We start from the raw sequence: 20223 nt of genomic DNA, 5'->3' as shown, positions 1-20223 counted from the left end.
CTGGTCCTGCTTCTTCCAACTTCCACTCCATCAGCTGTGAGGTCTTTCTTTTTGGTGCACTTTAATGAAATATCTATGGATAAACTACAAAGAAGAGAAGCATGCTAGCAACTTATTGCACTGCCAGTATTGTACAAGACCTAGACATGGTCCCTATCTCTATGATGAGGGTAGTGTTATTGAGGGAGTCAAGGAAGGAGCTCTTAAGATTTTTTTCTTTCTTTCAGCCACCATGGCTTTCTGAGTACCTGCCTTTGCCAGCCCTAGTGGCAGTCCTACAGTAAGGAAGAGGACATATTTTATAGTCAGGTTGGTTATTAGGAAAATATTCCTCCTGAAATTAGAAGAGTTTTGACAACACTCTCTGAAATATGGTTTGAAATTTGTAGGTGGAGCTGGGACTTGGTAATCCTTTTGAGCCCCTTTCATTTCAGGATAGTCTGATTCTGAGATTACACTTCCCTTGGCTGCCTGCAGGGTGTTATGCTTTGTTCCCTCATCACTATTGTCAGGCACCAGGATGACTGCACTTGCAGCTAGCCAGGCAGCTGGGGGATAGTGGAGATCCCCACCCTCCTGGGGCACTCCTGCACATCTTAGTGAGCAGCCCCCAGGCATGGGATGAAGAGGGGACTGAACACTGCAACAGATGTCTATGCCAGGCCAGGGGGCAACCATTCTATCCGGCAAGGAAAATGGTGTGGGAGAGCTGTACCTCAGGAAGGAGCCACCCCCAGGAAAGTAGATCCACTTCCATCAGGGCAGAGCCATCATCAAAACTCAGCTTGCAAAAATAAAGCCTAAATTTATACCCAAAGTAAGTTACGTGTGATTTGCAGGGGAGTGTGCATAGATGTCTTCTCATCTCAGAGTGTGATTTTTACATTAACAGTGGATTTAAGGACTTTTCAGTTACATGGGACATAGAAGTATCCAAAAGCACATTTGGAGTACAACTGTACACATTATCCAGTTGTTTGAGCAAATTATTTCACTTAAAAGAACAAAGTTGGCTATGATATCTTAGGGCTCTGATCTTTTACCAAAGATTAATCCCCGTGTCTTCAGTTATAAAATCTGTAAAGCAGCCTGACAACCGTACCCAGTCCAACCAATAAATTGCTGCTCATCCCTTCACTTGCCTTTGCAACTAGTTCTGCCCAAATGACAGCAGTAGCTCCAAATCCAGGTGGCTCCACTTGTAAGCAGCTTGGTGGAGACAATGGAGACCATCCGGACCCTCTTGGAACACTTTCCATCCTCTCATTGAAGGAACCACTCACGTGGGATGTAGAGGTGTCTGGAGTTCATGGGTCCTTGTACCCAAGGGGAAGTCATTCTCTTTAACAAGCAAAACGGCACAGGGGAAACAATCCCAGGAAAACAGGCCCTCGGGTTTCCCACCCTTCCTCCTAAACTGTGGCAAGTCTTAGGCTGTAGGCCCCAAATCCCAACACCACCATGTTTTGGTCACTGTGGGACACTGTTAGAATGGCATCACCATGGCCTCCTGATGTCACAAGTCATTCTACATTCTTTGTTCTAAGCTCTATAGGTAGGGATCCCTCCACCCAAAACTCCAGTCACTGACTGATGGATGCCAGTGACAACTTACCTTTGAGCTTCAGAGCTACCAAAGTGCCTTTTTTTCCAAGGAGGAAAGATGGATTACGCTCCTGCTGCTGACTGGGAAACTCTGTACCCCTGAACTGATGAAGGTGGACCCACCTGAGAGTATTGAGGAGCTGACGGAGGTGGATGCAGAGCTGGAGGAAGAGCTGATATTAGCAGATTCACCTCCATCAGGGCAGAATCATCACAGAACCATTGCTCTCAGGTAGTATTGGAGGAGGCCCAGACCTCACTCCTACCATCGCATGGCTGATGATACATTTAGTGATAGAAGTAATGCCTCCTACCTTATTCTCATAGCCCATGACATTAGAGGTGGATGTTGGAAGTGTGGCTATAGAGGTTGAATATCCTGTATAGGCTGTAGAGGTCCTCACAATATTCCATTTCATGTTGTTGCCATGTGACAAATAGCAGCAGAAGGGCAATCTGACAAAATGGCAAAATGACAGATAGAAGTGTGTATGAAGCAAAGGTATGGAATTGAATACCTCCATGCTGAAATAAATGGCACCCACTGACATTCTTTGACACTTGCTGAATATTTATGGAGATCAAATGGTGGATGTGAGCCGAGTGTGGAGGAAGGTGGTACATTTCAGCAGTGGTGACAGCAACAATGGGTTAGCTCCAGTGGTATAGATTGTTATGAGCATGACATGCAGGCTCTTGTTCATTGCTAGAGGAAATGCATATGTAATGGTGTTGAATATGTCAGCAGTCCTTTGCTGCTGAGATTCTGCTCTACCAAATAGTGTTACTGTGTTCTTTGTATCTGTTGTAGTTCCATGTAAAGAAAGGAGGTGTTACTTTAGGAGTGACCTTTGTCTATGCTGCCAAAGACAATTCCTGTTCACTCAACGCAGACCAGGCAAGACAAAAGGTTGGGCACCCATACTCCAGTCCATCACAGCAGACATCATTAGGGATTTGTCTGGCTGTGCCCTCTGCCCTGCCTGACACAGACAATGCCAGAGACAGATTTTCCTCCAATGTCCAGTATCCTGGAAAGGGTTCAGATGTTGAAGGAAAGACCTATCACTACTTCAGTCAACAGAGTCTGGTACAGTTGCTTTTTACTGAGTCTCAGCAGCAGCTTTCTGTAGCTCCCACTCCCACACGCTGATGACAGGTGCAGAGAGCTTATGGTGGTGGATGAGTCACAGGCTCAGGGTCTGCAGGCTCTGCTGCAAGTTGCTGAGCTCTGATGGCTTCCCCCCCAGCACCTTTTGCTGTGCAGATTCTCTCCAAAAGCCCATCTATGTCATATATTGAGTACTTGTCAATTGTGCCAAGGTCTTGCAATCATGAGGACAAGGAGTGTAGCTTTTCATAAGAGAGGTCAACAGATTACTCCTATAGGGGGAGAGAGCCTGAATCCTAAAATCCAAATCATAGGGCAGGTGAGAGACAAATGCAATCTCTGAACCACATAAAAGCCCCCCTCCTGCTCTGCTTTTTGCAGATATCACGCCAAACATCATGTAGATCAGGGGGGTGCAAATCTGGTTCCTTCCTTGGGCTCACTAGTCTGAATCCAAAGGGTAAACACATCTCCAGGGCCCCAGAGGATCTTTAGCCACAGGGTTAGAGTGCATAGCTGCAACCTACAGCCTCACTCCGGCTTTGTCCTATGTTTCTATGTCATAGATCATAGCCACATATACTACTGTATGAGGGACCCGCATCCAAAAGTCACCTTAAATCAAAGCTATTCACTCTTCCGTGGTGCTTCTGCAAGAATTTTGCAGACCACCTCCTGCTCCTTTGTTATACTTGTTCTCATAATAGGTAATAGTTGAATGGTTGGACTGGATGATCTTTTAGGTCTTTTCCAACCTTGGTGATTCTATGATCCATTGCGTGTGTCTGTGCAGCCTCGTCCTGCTTCCTTTCAGCATTTTTTTGAGTCCATCTTCCTTTCAGTGGCCCTGGATTCTGCTTTCTTTCCAGCAGCCCTAATTCCTTGCTACTGGTCAGCTTGATAGCTGATTATCTACCAAGGCTGATTCTGATACAGGATCCCTGTTTGGGTGCCATTTGTGGCAAGCAATGCACTGACTCCGCTGAAGGTGCAGAACAAATACTTCTATTGTTTGTGCTTACAAACTTTTATACACCCGTAATAACTCTTTGGTCACATATACTGGCCAGGAGCCTCATGCATGTTTAAGTCTGGCACAAGTAGCTGCCAAGCTCATTTACTCATTTGCAAGGTCTTTTGTTCATAATGTCTTTCTTTGTCCCCACACTCAGCTGTAATTTTTTCTTGTGGAGAGTGGCCCTAGTTTTGAAGCAAACCTCAACACAGAGGCTGTCATTAAGATATTTGGGCTGTTTGCTTAGGATCACAATTTTCGTCGGCAGTGGGAGGGATGGAGTAACAAAGAAAGCTGGAGAATCACCTAAATTAAAAGTTTAAAAAAAAAAAAAAAAGAAAAAAGTAATGAATGACAGCAATAGATTTCCCATGCAACAACACTTTGTGTATAATTGTAGCTTTGGTACTCAGGTGGATGTCTGTGGAAAAGATGTCTGGGAAAAAAAGTACAAAATAACACATTTCTTCCTAAGTCCCAAAGATTTGTTCATTTTATGAATAACGACAAGAGCAACAAAGCTTCAACACATATATAGCAGACTTAACATTTAGAGTATTACTTAAGATACAACTTATCATAGATTTCACTCCCTGAGAGGCACTTCTTTGTTACATTTTGTGAGAAGATTCTGCCAGGCCAAGGATTGAGTTGATCACATTTATTTACAAATACTTATTTTCTGACATGGGAAAAGCAGTATTCTTAGAGGAAGGGAAAAGGGCTGACCCTTGGGGGGAATGGATGTACTTTAGTCCTGTGAGAAAAAGAAGGATGTCTGAAAATGATCTCTATATCCAAACAGGGAGCTGGCATTTTCCCCCAGGGAAATTTTTCTCCATCTGCATTGCTGTTCCAAATCAGAGCTTCAGAGAAGCTGCAAGAACTCATGGCTGGGGAGAGATTAGAGGAGCCAAGGATCATCATGTCCAATGTGGATTCAGAGAAGACATAGAGACTAGAAGAGAATAAATTTTCCCTTGAAACAGTCCTTGGGAATAATATCATTGATTCTGATCAGGAATCATTAACAGTATGAATGCTCTCCAAAACTAGGTAAACCCAGATGATGGAAAGTTATTTCTCTCAGGAAATGAGATGTGTCTGAAGTTATTAAACAGTTCTCACCTCATGAATTGTACTATGCTGGCTTTAGACAATGTCAGAATTGAGGTCTGGTAGCCCTTTTTCTTGCCCATTGTCTTGATTTGAGTTTATTGACCAGGAAAATGCAGCCCTCAGTCAGATATTCAGAATTCAGAGGTCTAGTGACAGTCTGTCTTGATCTGGCTGCAAAAATGGCATCTCATAGCTCCACGCTATGCTCATAAAAGGACAAGAACCTCCTGGCTTGGCAAATTCTGCACCTGTCACGTAAAAGGACATTTTTTTCTGCAGTTCACCAAGCTTCCCTCACCATATGTGATTCTGAAATTGTTGACCCTTTTCATCTTGTATGCAAATCTAGTACTCAATCTGCTTTTGACTAATAATTCCTAGAGTTAAGTGCTGTGGACACCATATTTTTTCTGTCATGCCAAACAGGTAATGCCTCTATTTGTACACACACGGAGTACAATTGGATTAAACACCTAAACTGAATGAAGACAATTTATGAGTACTATTAGATCAGGTTAGGATTATTATAATCAGCTTTTGTTTGTTTGTTTGTTTTGTTTTGTTTTTTTTAATAGGTGTGAATCCATTTTCTTTGGAGTACAGAGAAATCCTCTGAATATCCTTATTGTTAATACCTACTTACTGCCTCCTGCTGCTGGTTCTATTAGCCTGCTATCTTTGTTCTACTGTAAAATTTGGAGCATCTTGCCTAATTTGTGCAAGATCCTTCATAAATACTGTGACACTGAGTAAATTTAAGCAAAACCAGATTTTACTAGTCTATTTAATGAGGTTTGTAGGAGCACAGTTTGTATAGTTTGGCTGGAGGGTCTTAAAGACAAGTCAAGACAGTGAAAACATGAAATATTTGATGTTATTAAAACATATGGAACATTAAAAAAAAAAATCTGCAAAATGCTGGATGGAACTGATGTTACTACTGTAGTATCTTCTTTACTGCTAGCCATGTGTTAAAGCTTGCTGTTGGTGTCAGTGGAAATAATTCTCTCCTTGGTTTCTAACATTTGCTAGAAGAGCCAATCCAGATGTTGCAGAGAAGCTGAAGTAGTGTCAGAGAAACTGTGACTCTCTTATTCCTTGAGAAGCCTTTGTGGCTGGCTCCACACCAGCAAAAGCCTTGAAGAGAGCTGGGTGCAGGTCAGGGAGGCCCAGTGACATCAAGCAAGATGAGATTTGCAGGTCAAACTAAGGTTTTGGCAAAGGCAGAAAAACATCTGGCAGAAAAATCTGTTGAGAGTGGGCCTTTGAGCAATTCTCAGAGAGAGGAAAAAGGGACCTGTAAGAGGGAGAATCAGGCTGGTTTTTAAAGAAGAGAGAGAGCATGAAGGAGGGAAAGTATGAGTGAGTTGGTTGGGTAGAAAGGTGAGGTACTCAGGAAATGGAAGAAATCATTTTAAATCAAAAACTGAAGTTGGAGTGCTTGCATAATGTAGCAGTCAGGCAACAATGGGAAAAAGATATGTATTAGTGATGTGGTCTGAAGAGAAAAAGTTAGAAAGAGGTGTATACATAGTTATTGAAGGAAGGCCTTTATTTAGAGTGACAGACTTGGGGAAAGAATAGGAAAAGTAATGAGTTTTCAAATATTCAGGAGAGATAGAGTGACTTTTAGACAATTAAGATATAATAGGGAGACTAGAAAGAAGCTTTCAGCTCAGAGGGAAGATGGATCTACAGAGCAGCAGACAGAATACAGGTGTTCCGACAGAGGCAAGATAAAACAAGGAACAGAATGTCAGGAGCAAAACCCTAACTGGATATAAAAGAAACAGATTAGAGAGGAAAAAGAATTTTCCAGATAGAAAGGATACATTCCCATTTAGTAGTACTTTACTCTCTTCCACTGTCCACTTGATGCCTGCTTTGCCTTTTATTTTCCATATCTATTCTTGCAATTTTGTCCATTTGCCCATTCATCCACCCTGTCATCAGGAAGTAGTTCAGAAGTTCCCTCAGGTTGAACATAGCAGATATTTTAGGCAGAATATTAGTTGCACATGTGATTTCTGATAAATCATAGATGAAGCACTCTGCTTTTCTATTGATCATGCTGATTTGCCTATGGTTTACTCCCTCAGAAAAATCTTTTTGTCTCTTTATTTGATACAGGTCTTTCTCTTCCAAATAATATTGGATTCTTATATTCATTTTGTTAATTGCTCTTTACAACATTTGCAAACAGATGGAAATCCTTTGTTGTGGGAGACTTCACAGATCTGTGGGCCATGCAATAAAAAGAGACTATTTATGTACAGATATCAAGTAATCCAAAAACAATTGCTGTAGCAAGTGAGAGGAAATGATGTATCCATGAAGGATGCACAAAGTCTAAATTTGATTACTGAGTGAGAGACTCAAAATAAAAGGACCTATGGTGACATCAAAAGAGTCTAAAAAAGAAAGGCATTAGTATCAGTGAAGAAATAAGGGATTTTTAGAGTGTTTATAAAGTTAGCATGATGAAGATTCAAAGATCAAGAAACTGATGATCCCAGAGGATAAAAACAGTAGTATCTGTAGCCAGTTTGCAGATCAGACTGCTACCAATCTTGAAAATATGGATTATAATTACTAAAATCAGTAGGTAAGAGTTATGGGACATTAGGTATTCTGGAAATATGTGCAGGTAATTATTCAGCAGCCTCCAGTATTGAAACCCTCAAAAATGTTATACAAATAAGTCAGAATGTGCCTGAAACAGGCGCTGTAAATTTCTAGATCTCTCTCTCTCTTTTAACAAACAAAATATTGACAGGAATAGGACATGGCTTCAGATATTCAGGATTTTTATAGCAGAGGAAAATGTGGCCTTGAAAAAGGATGCAAAAAATTCAACACATTAATCAAGAAGAAGATGAAAGTGAAAACCAAAAACTTGAGCAGAAGGTCACAGAGTTGAAAACTGATGAGCACTGTAGCATCTGATGTCCTGGTAGAAAAAGCCAAGAAATGCTGTGACATATCAAAGTAGATAGATAGTTTGGTAGTTACTGAAGAGAATGTGGATGACGGGAAGCTCATAGAGTACACTGCAAGAGAGAAGTGGTAGGATATAAAGGCATTCACCTCAGAAATGGATGTTTGTCAAAAGACACCTCCATAGGTAGCAAGTCAGAACTTGCACCATTATTCCTCTGCTTCCTCTAGCAAAATCAGAGAGGGAAGAAAAGTCTTATGCAGAGGAGAAAGAGTACTGGGGCTTGTACAAGGCAACAGATCTCATCTTCGAGTGTTTCATAAAGCATAGAAAACAACAGTATTTCTAACTTGAGTAGAGGTATAGATTACAGATAATTCTGACTTTAAATTAAGCTAGCAACAGCCTCTCTTGCATCCGTTACTAATATGGGAATGAATTTGTAGCACATCACAGTGGACGTCTACATATACCATGTGATAATAGCAGCTCTTCAAAAGTGCTGGTGAAAACTGTATTAGTGCAATAACTGTAACAACTCAGAGATGCTGGAGAATATCACTGGAATGCTGTTGTGCAAATCATATTGTGAGAGTCTGTGGGAAGGCAATGTGTTCCAGGCTCAGAATAGTGCTCATAAGTCAAATAAAATAGGAATAGGTGCTCATAAGTTAAATAAAATAGGAAATGAAATTAGTGAATTAAATGCAGAGCAGATTTTTTATGAAATGTCTGGTTTTATCAGCCACAAACAAGCAGGAGAGTCAGGGCTCCTAGGGTTTCAGCATAATGTAGTCGATTATGTAATCTGCACCTAGATCTTTCAGCATAGATACTTTACTGTAGTTGACAAAAGTGTGAGTATCAGTGCAGAATGAACATGCTTGGAAACAGATGACAACAGCTGTTTTATCACATCTTAAGGCTCAGTGGATGCGTACAGAGGTAATCACATTTCCTAGCAGCCCATCCTCCTGAAGCTCTCTGGTAGAGACAGAAATAAGTTAGATTTTGATCTACTCTATTTCTTCTCCATGCATGATGACAAAGCACCCTTCCTCCTTGATGCTCAGCAACAGTGGTAACTTAATCTGGAAGTCTTCTTCAGGATGACAGATGTTGACTGAATATAGCAGTGGGAACTGGTAATGGAATAATTTGCAAGTAATTGGGAATACCAGAACGTGTTTAATAATGTGCATCTTTGCAAATTATGCATAATGTTAAAATATGACAAACTTTAAGTTGCCGCGACAGCTTTGTTATGAAAATTGTGTGTACTTTTATATAGAAATGATGCCTGATTTTTAAGTAATTGGTAGATGAGCTAGTACTGAGAGCAGGGAGGGAATTCAGCATCTCACCGGGGAAAACATTACTGTGTGGGGAGAATAGTGAACTTAGGGTTGTCAGCCCTAAGTGAGCAATTGAGACTGGTGGGAGGAGCAGAGAGTGAGGGCAAAGGAGTAGAGGTTATTGATAGACCTAAATAGTTCTCAGCAAGAGAACACACACACACACACACACAATACTGCAAATCTGTTCAGAATTTGAGTAAAAAGAAGTTCAGTTAAGAAGTATAAATATAGCATCTAGAGCATCATGTGCCAGGCCAATACATGAAAAGCAGATTCCTGTGTATTATACAGCACCCTACTTAGTTCTAAGCTTGCAAGTAGAATGTAGAGAAAGGAATTTGGAATCATATATCACAAGGTGGGGGAACAGGAAAAATAATAAATGTGGACAGTTAGGGGAGGGAGGGAAAGTGTCCTTGGGGGTCCACTGTGCTTGGGTTCACTCTCATTTTAGAGGATGGGATCCCTCACCATATGGTAGTGTCAGATAGTCTGCATGTTTGCATGAACAACCAATGTGCAAAGTGCTTAAGTATTTCCTCACTGTCATCATAAGTGGTATATTTCAAAGTCTGGTACATTGCCTTGAAATCAGCAATGGTCTCACCTTTGTCTCTTCCACTGCCTCTCTTGTCTCCTTTTTTTCTGCTGTGTATCGCCACTTAATGATCATGGTATACAGGAGAAACAACATGTTTGGAAGATAAGATCCCTTTTGTTTCTCAGCTTTGTTTGTCACACATGCAGGTCAATGTCTGCTCTCTGGAAGGAAGGAAAACAGGAAGGATATATTATTGAGACATCCCAGCAGACAACAAAATCAATCTTTAATCTTGTTAGCACACAGCAGTGCAGGAAATGTCTAAGCAAAGAACACCAACTCTTGCTAGCTCTGTGTACAGTCTATGGCACACTCTGTAGAACAGAACAGTTGGATTTTCGTATTACTGGTCATTTGCTTCCTACGAGTTGTTTCTGAGGACTGCTGAATGGGCTTTGCTATGTACTTGTATAGAATTACTGAAATGAGCAAATTTTCTAAATCCCACCAATTATAGCTTATTGGCTCTGAGGCTAACCTGTACACTCCAGTGAGAGCCACACTTGTGTAGCTTGCTTCTAGCACAGCGGTGGTGACTCTGTAGGATCTAGAAATGGATTTAGCATAGGATACCTAACAATCACAGAATCATAGAAACATATAATGGCCTGGGTTTGAAAGGGACCTCAAAGATTTAACCCCCCTCAAAGTTTTAACCCCCCCTGCTATGAGCAGGGTTGTAAACCACTAGAGCATACTGTCCAGAGCCACATCCAGTCTTACCTTGAATGCCTCCAGGGATGGGACATCTACAATATCTCTGAACAACCTGTCCAGACATAGGACCATTGATCACAACACAAAGTAACTCCTTATTTGTTCAAGTCCTGCACACACAGTATTCCTCTGTGTCCTGCTGTTTCAGCGAAGCAGCATGGATGTTAGGAAATCACATATATGGTCCACAGTCCTTTCAGGAGGTGCCAAGCAGAGTAGGACTGGCCTCAAAAGACTTCACTCTGCATTTTCTGTGAGTCAGAGACCAAAACTTTATGAGATTTATCAGTTGAGTAAGGAACTATACACAATTTCATGCTCTCAGCTCTTACACTCAGTTATTCAGAGCTCTGCTAGTGAATGGTGTAACTCAGAGAAGGAAAAGATGTGTGAGGCAAATCATGAATGATGTAGGCCAAAAGAAAACTCTGTTGTGATCATCTTTGAAAAATATGTAAAGAGATTTCTGCCGAGAGGAAGGAGAGTTGAGAGGACAGTGGCCTTGTTGAGACCTGGCTCTGAAGCAAGCATATTCCCTCTTGGTGGCACCATGCTCCAGGCACAAAATAGTACATCAGCCAGAAAAACCACCAGCTAGTCCAGAGTAGGCCATGAAGACAAATGCCATGGCTAAAAGATGTAGTGAGAAGAAGCTGACAGCACACTAATCCTTTCTACTCCTTCCATGCCACACAGAGTTTCATTAAATGTAATTTGTCCTATACTGAAGTGCAATTATACTGTGAGTATGTAGCATCCTGAAACCTAAGAATACTGATGAGAAATAGCATCCATATGTAAATAAGTGGCTTTACAAAGAGGAATAACACCTTTCTTGTGCCTACATAACACAACACAGATTTTGTCTGAAAGCCAATTCCATCATGCTTGACAGCCTGCATTTCTTTTGGAGTAACTTTTGTCTCCTTTCTGGGATATGAATATAAATAACATTTCTAGATTCAGGGCATTTGAACAGGCTCCATACAGATTCAGCACGTAAATTCATTGTAAATGGCATGTCATTCTCATCCTCCAACTCATCCTCCAGCTCCTTGGCCTTGCTCACACCACCCTTGGGCAAGAGTTCCTGTAGGAACAGGGATGCAGCAGAAGCTATCATCACCACCACCACCAGGGACCAATGGGGTTCCCTGATGGATCCCAAGCTGAGAAAGAAAAATAGAAATGTTTGTGGGAAAGGCAAGCTGGGCAGAAAAGTGTTTCACAGCTAAAAAGATATTACACTTCTCCCCAGGACTGTTCCTTAATCAAAGAGAGATGATAGGCATATATGTCGTTAGTGTGAGGATTCACTGCATGCCAGTGCAGGTAGATATAGGAACTGGCATAGCTCTTGACTTTTCAGATTCAAGGAGGCAGCAAACAACAAAGATGCCCTGAGCCAAGCACAAGGTAAATGTGCACACTTTTACATCATCAAAGCAAAAGGCAAAATTGAAACAGTTTTCTTGTTATGATGACACATTCAAACTAATGTAGAGCTAATTGGTAATTACACAGAAATTGGATCTGAACATATGGACACATGGAACATTCAGAAGAAAAATGTTGAACTGTATTTAGTACAATCACATATTGCTAAACTCATTTCTGAATTCTTCATATCTACATTTGCGGGATGTGTATTGCAAAAGTCTGGCAAAAAGCACCTACCTGGTTAAATTATAAATACACTGTGGAAGGATTGCACTGACTACAGGTACTCCAAAGGCTCATGGCAGAATAGGGAGCTGTGGGTGTAGTAAAGTTAGTGTGAACCCTAAAGTTATTTATTTGCAAAAATTTTAGTCTATGGAGAACTTAAGAAACTATGTTCACTTTCTATGTCTTGGTAGTGAGTATTGGAGCTGGAGCTGAATATATTTCTAAGAATGAGTGTACAAGAAGCACTTTTTCAGTGTGAGAAATTATTGTAAAGCACAGTGAGTGTGTATGTCTAAAAAGAATGGGTTGATAACTTCCAAGAGAGAAATTTACTGCCTGGTGTTTAATGGCATAGGAGTAAAGAAAAAAAAGATAGTGGGATGTTTATGAAACTGAGAGGGAGGTCTGTGTTCTCTCCCACTTCTCTCCCACTTCACAGAAAAGGAAAATGGAATTCCTGAAGCATGCTGTTATTGCAGGGAAGAGAAAACTACTGTACTGAGTGGTGGTTATCAGGAATGATTTCTGCCCAGAATGGATGTGCATTACAAACCAATCTGTCCTGTAAAATTAGCTGAAGTGTTGTCAGTTAAGAGTTGCTGGAGCAGCTGCATTTAGATGAAGGTCTGTAGTACAGTTTTGAAGTGCGACTGACACTTATTGACAGGAGGTATTTAAACTGGCCTCATGTAAGATAGCAAAACAGTACAGGCTCACAGTCTGTAACTCCCTTAGTTTTTCTACACAGAGTAGATAGTGAAATTACATGACAGAAAAGGAGGAAAGAGGCAGTAGGCAGGAATGACAGTACAGATGCTGAGTTGGATTACATATTTAGTAGTGGAGGAAAAGAGAGATAAGAAAGGTAGTGTAATAACTGCATGCAAATAAAGTCAAAGTTTAGTCACAGAATACATGCTGTGACATTAATGAAGAACGGTTATAAAGTTTCATAAGACACAAGAAGGAACCAGCAGATGATACTGAAATGTAATGAATGGAAGCTACTTTTTTACTTCAATGCAGAATTGGATGAAGGTAATGATTCCTGGGAGCATCAGTCTCAGTAAAGAAGCAGCAGTAAATGACAGAGAACAGATTATTTTCTGACCAGGTACCAGACAGTTATTTAAGGCAAGGCTGTGGGGTTTTGCACACAGGAATGGTTTGTTTTGAAAGAGGACCATCAGCAAATGCTGATGCAATCCATTAAGCCCAGGATTACCCATTCTGCCTTTGTGCTTGGGTAGCAGTCCTTCTGCCAGATGAATGACTTAGAGAGATGTTGTGGTCTGGATTTGTGAGGATGATCTGGGTTTAAAAAAAAAAATAAAAAAAAAATAGCTGAGAGGAAAAAGATGGTTATTTTTAACCCAGATCAGTTCATAATTCGTGCTTAGCAGGACAGCCTTACAGTCAGCGAGGTGTCAGTAGAAGGTCTGCACATTGTTGGGCAGGGTATGGTTTCAGCACTTCGAGTCAGGGCTATGGGACTGGGTTTTAGCCCCTGCTGTGAGCTCAACTACTGGGAAGGTGGCAGGTCTCACTCTTCTCAGGGCTTTATTTTTGCATGCGTTGGAAGTCATCAGTCTGGATTTGAACAGACAAAGATTAACCGTTAAAGGCTGCTGCTTTTCCAGGAAGAGTATTCCTATTCCATTTTTACTTTTAAGATTCTTAATTTGGGTAAAAGTGCCCATCTGTGCAAGAAAGAGAAAACAATGTGTATACTACCATTGAGGCAGTACCTAAGGCATGCTGAGGTGCAGCATGGTCAAGGCTGGCCATCTAGCTGGAGAACAGGCTTCAGAAAAAGGCCTGAAGTACATAAAATACTTTATTCCCTTCTTTTCTCATTGTCTTTTATCTCAGGAGATTACTGAACTGAGTACTCATCTTTTCATAATGAGGCCAAATACATTGGAATTATCTTCAGGCATTAGCTAATAAATCACAGAATAAAGGGAGGAGAGCTGGCTAAGTGCAATCTATAGTGGTCCTTGCCATCAGATCTGTAGAAAGCAGCAGCCTGCTTCTGTGCTGGAAGGGGAAGAAGAGTGTCAGGGCAAAAGGGCACACCTGCACCAGTTTTGACAGCTCAGCCCCACACCTAGTGCAATTAAACCAAATTCCCTGGCTCTATAATCTACTCCCCTCCTGGAAAGCAAGTATCTAAACTGCTGTCAGGCTACAGCTGGTAATGAGATTGAGCTGCACAGTGGCACGGCTAGTTTACTCTCTGCTGTGTGTAGGAGGGTGGAATTATAGATTGTGGGCCACATAAAAATCTCACAAACTTCTGTAAGAGAAAGCCATTATATTTGATCTGTTACTTAGTGGATATGACGAGTGGTTATGCAGTTATGGGTATGGGCCATTCAAGGTCAGGCAGAACGAGACTTGGAGCAACCTGATCTATCTGTAGATATCCCTGTTCACTACAGAAAAGTTGGATTAGATGACCTTTCAGGGTCCCTCCCAACTCAAACAATTCTATGAAAAATATCAGAAAATTCTTGACTGAGCACCATACCTCACCTCCAAACTCTGGCAGAAATGAATGCCGTGTTCCAGGAATAACTGAGCAAATAATTATGTGCTGTTCACCTGCTGTGCTTCATTTGTCAGAATGAAGCTTGCAACTTTCTGTATTTCTTCATGTTCATGCACTGAAAGTGAATCTACTTTGTCTTAACTCTTAAAGAAGGTACTTTCTTCGAATAAGGTCTGCAGGATTTGGCCCTCAAAACTCCCCATATGAGTTTGTAATTCAGACCTCTGTCCTTAATTCACAGTTACATTTGTTTTTGATGGACCTGGGGGACTAATTTAAAAATGAGGAGTGTTTTTCCTTCCTTCAGGGAAACACTGCAATTTGTCAAAGGTAATTGTTCTGATAGAACATCACACACCCAGCTATTTGTCTAGTCTTGTTATATTAGCAATGAAGATAAAATCTCATGTATTCATCTGTTCAGATTGAGGAACATAGAAACAATGACAGTCTATTTATTTTAATGGTTGCTGAACTTCTATTAAGAGGTATTATGCATGGTGTTTGATTTTTCTGCCTTTACACCTTTGCATCTCCACTGTTACTGTTTGATTAAACTTTGATCAAGGAGAAGACAAATTGTGTTGCTAACCCCATGTGGAAAGATTCCTAGGATAAGAAAATCAATCCTAATTCATACAGGATCTAAATTCATACAAAATCTAAAATCCTTTGTCAAGTAAAGTTCACATTTAATTTAAAAATAAAAATAAAATAAAAAATATATATAGAACATGGAAGATACATAGTTTTTCTTTTTGTTCTTCTCTTTTTGTTCTTTTTTTTCTACGAGGTCTTTCCCCTGGTATAACCTTGCCATTTTTCGTTATTCATCTAATGACTAGAATTGTCTGCCCAAGAAAAAAAGAACTTGATAGTTGAAAATACTCCTTGTATTCAGTGTTAGTGACATTGGGCAATCAACACTTGATCTGAAAATCAATGCCACTTCCTTTCCATTCTTTGAAAATGTTTGCTTATTTGCATTATCTCAGGCTGAATGTTGAAGATGACTAAAATAGATTGGTAGCATCCTGTAATCCTGATCAACTTCAGCTACTTGCTGGAAGAGAAGGGACTCAAAGAGAATGATAGAGAATATGGACAGACTGGAGCTCATCATGTACCCATGTATATTAGAATTTAAGCATTAGCAACACATTCTTCCTTGATATGTGAAGAGCCAGCCCAGGTTTAAGGAGTACTTTCCCGTGGGGCTTGTTTGAGCAGCAGTGCATATGCTTGGTATTGCCAAGCCTATAGTCAGGAGGATCCAGATGGGGAAGCTGCCCAGATGGGGAGACTTGCCTAGATGTTTGTCTATTACTTTTTTATCAGACTTTGTGATGCAACACAGCTGTCCCTTCTCAGAAGTGGGATGAAGGCTCAGGATCAGGCCAGCTTGATTCCCCATGTGCATTGGGCCAAGAAGTGACAGGGGCATTGCAGTGTAGTTTAACCAGTCAACATAGCTTGAGGCAGGCTATAAGCCTCAGTGAAGGAGCATTCACAGAGAACCTGACATTCATTGCAGTACTCCGCAGAGCAGAGTAAACTGCAAAAGCAAGGAGTGTGGGACCCCACCACAGGGAATGCTGGAAGAATTAGACTGATAAATTGGGTGGAAAGGAGAGATTATCATCTGTTTCATAGTGCTTGAAGTGGTTGGAAAAATATATTTTGTATAAACCAGGAAGCTGGACATCAGAAAAGGTAGAGAGAAGCATTTGTCATGGTCAGGAGAACTGTCTGAAGTATAAAACAGTCCAGGGATAGGCATCACAGGCACTTAGAGAAAAGTCCTTCAAATAATGTGGAAAACAGGATAACAAGACATAAAATAGAGTTTTGCTTAGGCTGAGGCAGCTAAACAAACTTAACAGTGACCTGGCTAGTAACAGGAACCTTTGGATCTGTGATAGGCGTAGGCGGTTTGGGCTCTCATGCATAAATAAATCTGATAGTACCAAAAGACACAGAAAATAACTACGAAATCATATTAAATGGGAAAAAGTGGCTAGGAGATTCCTTCCATTTGTGAATAAGGGAATTGCACTAGACCTGTAGATTTGAGTCAGGTAAGCAAGAAGTTATGATAGTCAAGTTGTTAATCTGGATTTCATTATAATGGAAAAAATGCATGAGATAGGAATGTGTTTGAGAGACACACGACTTGTTGTCAGATATAATAGCTCCTTCCTGCTTGCACAGATGAGGAAATAAATGCCTTATTCATTTCTGTATAACCTGAGGTTTTAGTGAACCTCACCTGCTCTGACAATGGTCAGAGACAAAAGCACCTTGAAAGTATATCAGATTAATTGTACTTTGCCATGAATTTGAACACAGATGCAAAGAAAGTTTTTAAGATATCTTAAACAGATAGGAATGTGTGATGTGGACAGATGATCCTGCTTCTTCCTTCCTTGCTTCTCTGCCTTGTTTGGCTCTGGAGTATCTTTCACAGCTATGGGTTATCACCAAATGTTGATGGACAGTGACATTAACTGCCTGCAGTCTAACTCATGCCATTAAACAAAAAGCTAATCAGGCAGGGATCAAACCTTCCAGCACTTTTAAACCACTACTTTTTAAGCCACATGGGAAACAGCGTCCAGGTATCCACATACCTAACTCCTCTCCTCATACAACCAGGATGAAGGGCAGTAGGAAGAACAACATGGTAGACTTTGAAATGGGGAAACTCTGTCAAGAGGCAGTTTAGGTTAACTACAGAATACAAGCTAAAATGAGTGAAACTTCTTAATGCTCTGCTAAGGACAGCAATGTGTCATACCAGTTCTGTCATTTAAGTACCAACAGAAATAAGAAGAGCTCTGAACTGAAAACTGTTTAGAAATGGCCACAGTAGTGCTCTTCTTTTAAGTCCTAAGTATAGAGTATACAAGTACATGCCATTATGGTTGATGTGGAGGATCCTGGATTAGCTGAACCCTTAAAGTCTACCTCTTTCTTCTCTCCCTTAAGCTGACAGACAAAATTACTGAAGCAACAAAAATGCTGCACAGTCAGATGAGCAGCAGACAGATGCCTGAATAATCTCTGTAAAAAGTAACCATTTCTGGTTACCAGGACCTGAAAAAGAAAAAATGAGTTTAATTTAGGAACTTCTTTGGCTGATGTCACCAACTCTGAAAGGTACAGAAATGCAAAGTGCTTTATTGAGCCTCTGAACTTTTCATCATCTATCATGGAGTTCAGCTTGGGTTATTACTAGGTGTTGCTTCATAAATATGCCTATTTCTTGTTTGCTAGCTAAAGCGAAATGATTAGAAAAGTCAGCTTTAAAAATGTCTTTTGCTAGTTGGAAAACAGCCTCTTCCTGCTCGGTTACACTTCTACCTTTCTCTCCCCTCCAAGAGAAAGCTTCTGCAAGTTCTCCTGCTTCTCCCTGTTGTCTCCTAGTTCTTTGGCACTTCCCATGGTTCTCACCTCCAGCAGCCAGAAAGGATTTTGGTTCTTCCTGTAAGATTCAAGCTTAACCCCTGAAAGTGGACCAGGTCTGGTCCCTAAAGGGGATGTTAGCAACAGCTCCACAGAAGCACTGGAAATCTTTCTACATACCCTAGCACGTGCTAAAGCTGGGAATAGTAACAGAAATATTTACAAATTGCTGGGGCTGAGGGGGGGAGGGGAGGTGGAGGGAGAGAGAGGGAAAGTAATGTGCTCTTCTGAAAAAGAAATCAGAGAAATGAGAGTTGTTACAGAAGAAGCTGCTTGTCACACAATCAGTAAAAAGGGAATTTCCACCATCAGAAGTAAATGCAAAATTGTACAAACTAGGCAAATTCCCCAAATACTCACAGCAGATATATAGGCCTCTGATTTAATCATGGGAGCTTTACCAATATGGCAAAAACGTGACACTTCATGAAAAAGAGGAACCTAGAATTTACCACACTGCAAAAAGCCTGTTGAGACAGTTCTTATATTAACCTACACACATTTCAAACTCCTGGGAGAAGATAAAAAGAAAAAAAAAAAAAAGTGGTTAGCAGAGTTCAGAAATTCTTGACACATATATTGTTACGGAAAGAAAAACATTTCCATGTCCTGCTACTATAGTTGATAATGCAGTGATGGATGGCAGATCAGATCTGGAGTCAGTATAATAACAAATTTCTCCACCCAAAAATTTAGTGGACAAGTATGAGAAACCCTAGAAAGCTATGAGGACAAGGTTAAAGGCAGCTGCAGTGTTACTGCTGGACATCAGTTAATGCTAATAGGGGATCACGCTGGTCTGTGAACTATGGCCAGTTAGTCTTTGCCTTGGTTGAAAGATAAGCAGGCAAACTGCAAAGAATTTAAAAGGATATTTAATTTGGAAGTTAACTGAGATTTGAGTTTGGTCTCCCTAGGGTGGTAGTCATGGCACCAAGTAGTTCAAAAAGGTTTTGGACAACTCTCTCAGATACAGGGTTTGATTTTTGTGTGGTCCTGTGTGGCACCAGAAGTTGGACCTTATGATCCTTGTGGATCCCTTTCAATTTGTGATATTCTATGCTTCTATTCTTTTCTTAACATGGAAACATGGAATAATGAGTTCGCTCAGAAATGGATTAGTGGCAAGATCAATTTTTGATAAACTTATGGTGAAATTTAAATCCAGGGAAAGTCACAGCTCTTGGTAATTCTTCTCCTTCAGGTCAAACAAGAGGCTCAGGCCATTTTATGCAGTAAAGCATGAGAGGCTGGGAAAACCTAGATTTTGGGCTAAAACTGGAGTAACCTGAGGCTGCTTGAAGTTGAAGATGAGTGTGTTTGAGCATGAAATATGAGGAAGGCATGGCTTTCAGAAGGTGTGAAAAGTGTCTTGGCTGTGTTATTGCTGGAGTGCTAATAATTTGTGGATCAGAGCACTCTGCTGGCAGCAGTTTCCTCTTATTCTCTGGAGGCAGTTTATGTGTACAGCAGTATAATGAGATAAGATTGCATTAAGAATTTATCTGCTTGGTTTTGCATAGAAATTTTATCCTTCAGAGAAGATACCTGTGAGATCTTTTAAACTAACCATGTCCAGGTGAAAAGAGGCATCAGTTTTTTGTTTTTTGGGTTTTTTTTTTTAGTTTTTTTTTTTAATCTTGTATATCTAGATAATAAATCTGTCTCTTTTTGTTTACTTTTTAGAGGTGAAAATTTAAAAAGTGTGGTGAATACTGCATGAGGGTGCTGAGACAAAGAGGAACTTTCACTGGGGTGCACATGTGGGGTTTCTACAACTTTTCCCTGAAGAATCTGTGTCTCTTGCATAGGTGGGACTATTGCAGAAAATGAATGAATTACTGAAGCTCATCAGAGCACCAAGCATTTTCTTAATGCCTTCATTGCATACAGAATAACTACAGAAGAAGGATGGAAAGATGAAGTACAGAGACACAAGGTCTAATGCTGCCACCATCTCCTCTTTTTTTTTTTTTTCCTATTGACCTGTTGTTTTAACTCAGCATTGACTACACACTTCCTTTAAACAGCTTTTTATCCTAACCCACCCTCCTGTTTCTCAAAGCTGCTTG

General features: G+C 40.6%; 1 protein-coding gene across 8 annotated transcripts in view; it reads left to right on the top strand.

The window, feature by feature from the left end:
* BLVRA (biliverdin reductase A) overlaps positions 1-4722 on the top strand; it is a 36400-nt gene extending 31678 nt beyond the window's left edge. For all 8 annotated transcript variants that reach the window (XM_015854910.2, XM_015854904.2, XM_015854911.2 and 5 more), the window contains 3 exons: positions 228-309; positions 1656-1837; positions 4537-4722. The gene's annotated coding sequence lies outside the window, so the exon portion shown is untranslated. The remainder of the gene's footprint in view (positions 1-227; positions 310-1655; positions 1838-4536) is intronic.
* The last annotated feature ends 15501 nt before the right edge of the window (positions 4723-20223 follow it).

The sequence above is a fragment of the Coturnix japonica genome, chromosome 2, assembly GCF_001577835.2.
Source record: "Coturnix japonica isolate 7356 chromosome 2, Coturnix japonica 2.1, whole genome shotgun sequence".
NCBI lineage: Eukaryota > Metazoa > Chordata > Aves > Galliformes > Phasianidae > Coturnix > Coturnix japonica.
The sequence above is the reverse complement of the archived record's forward strand: the minus strand, read 5'-3'. Positions and strand labels throughout refer to the sequence as shown.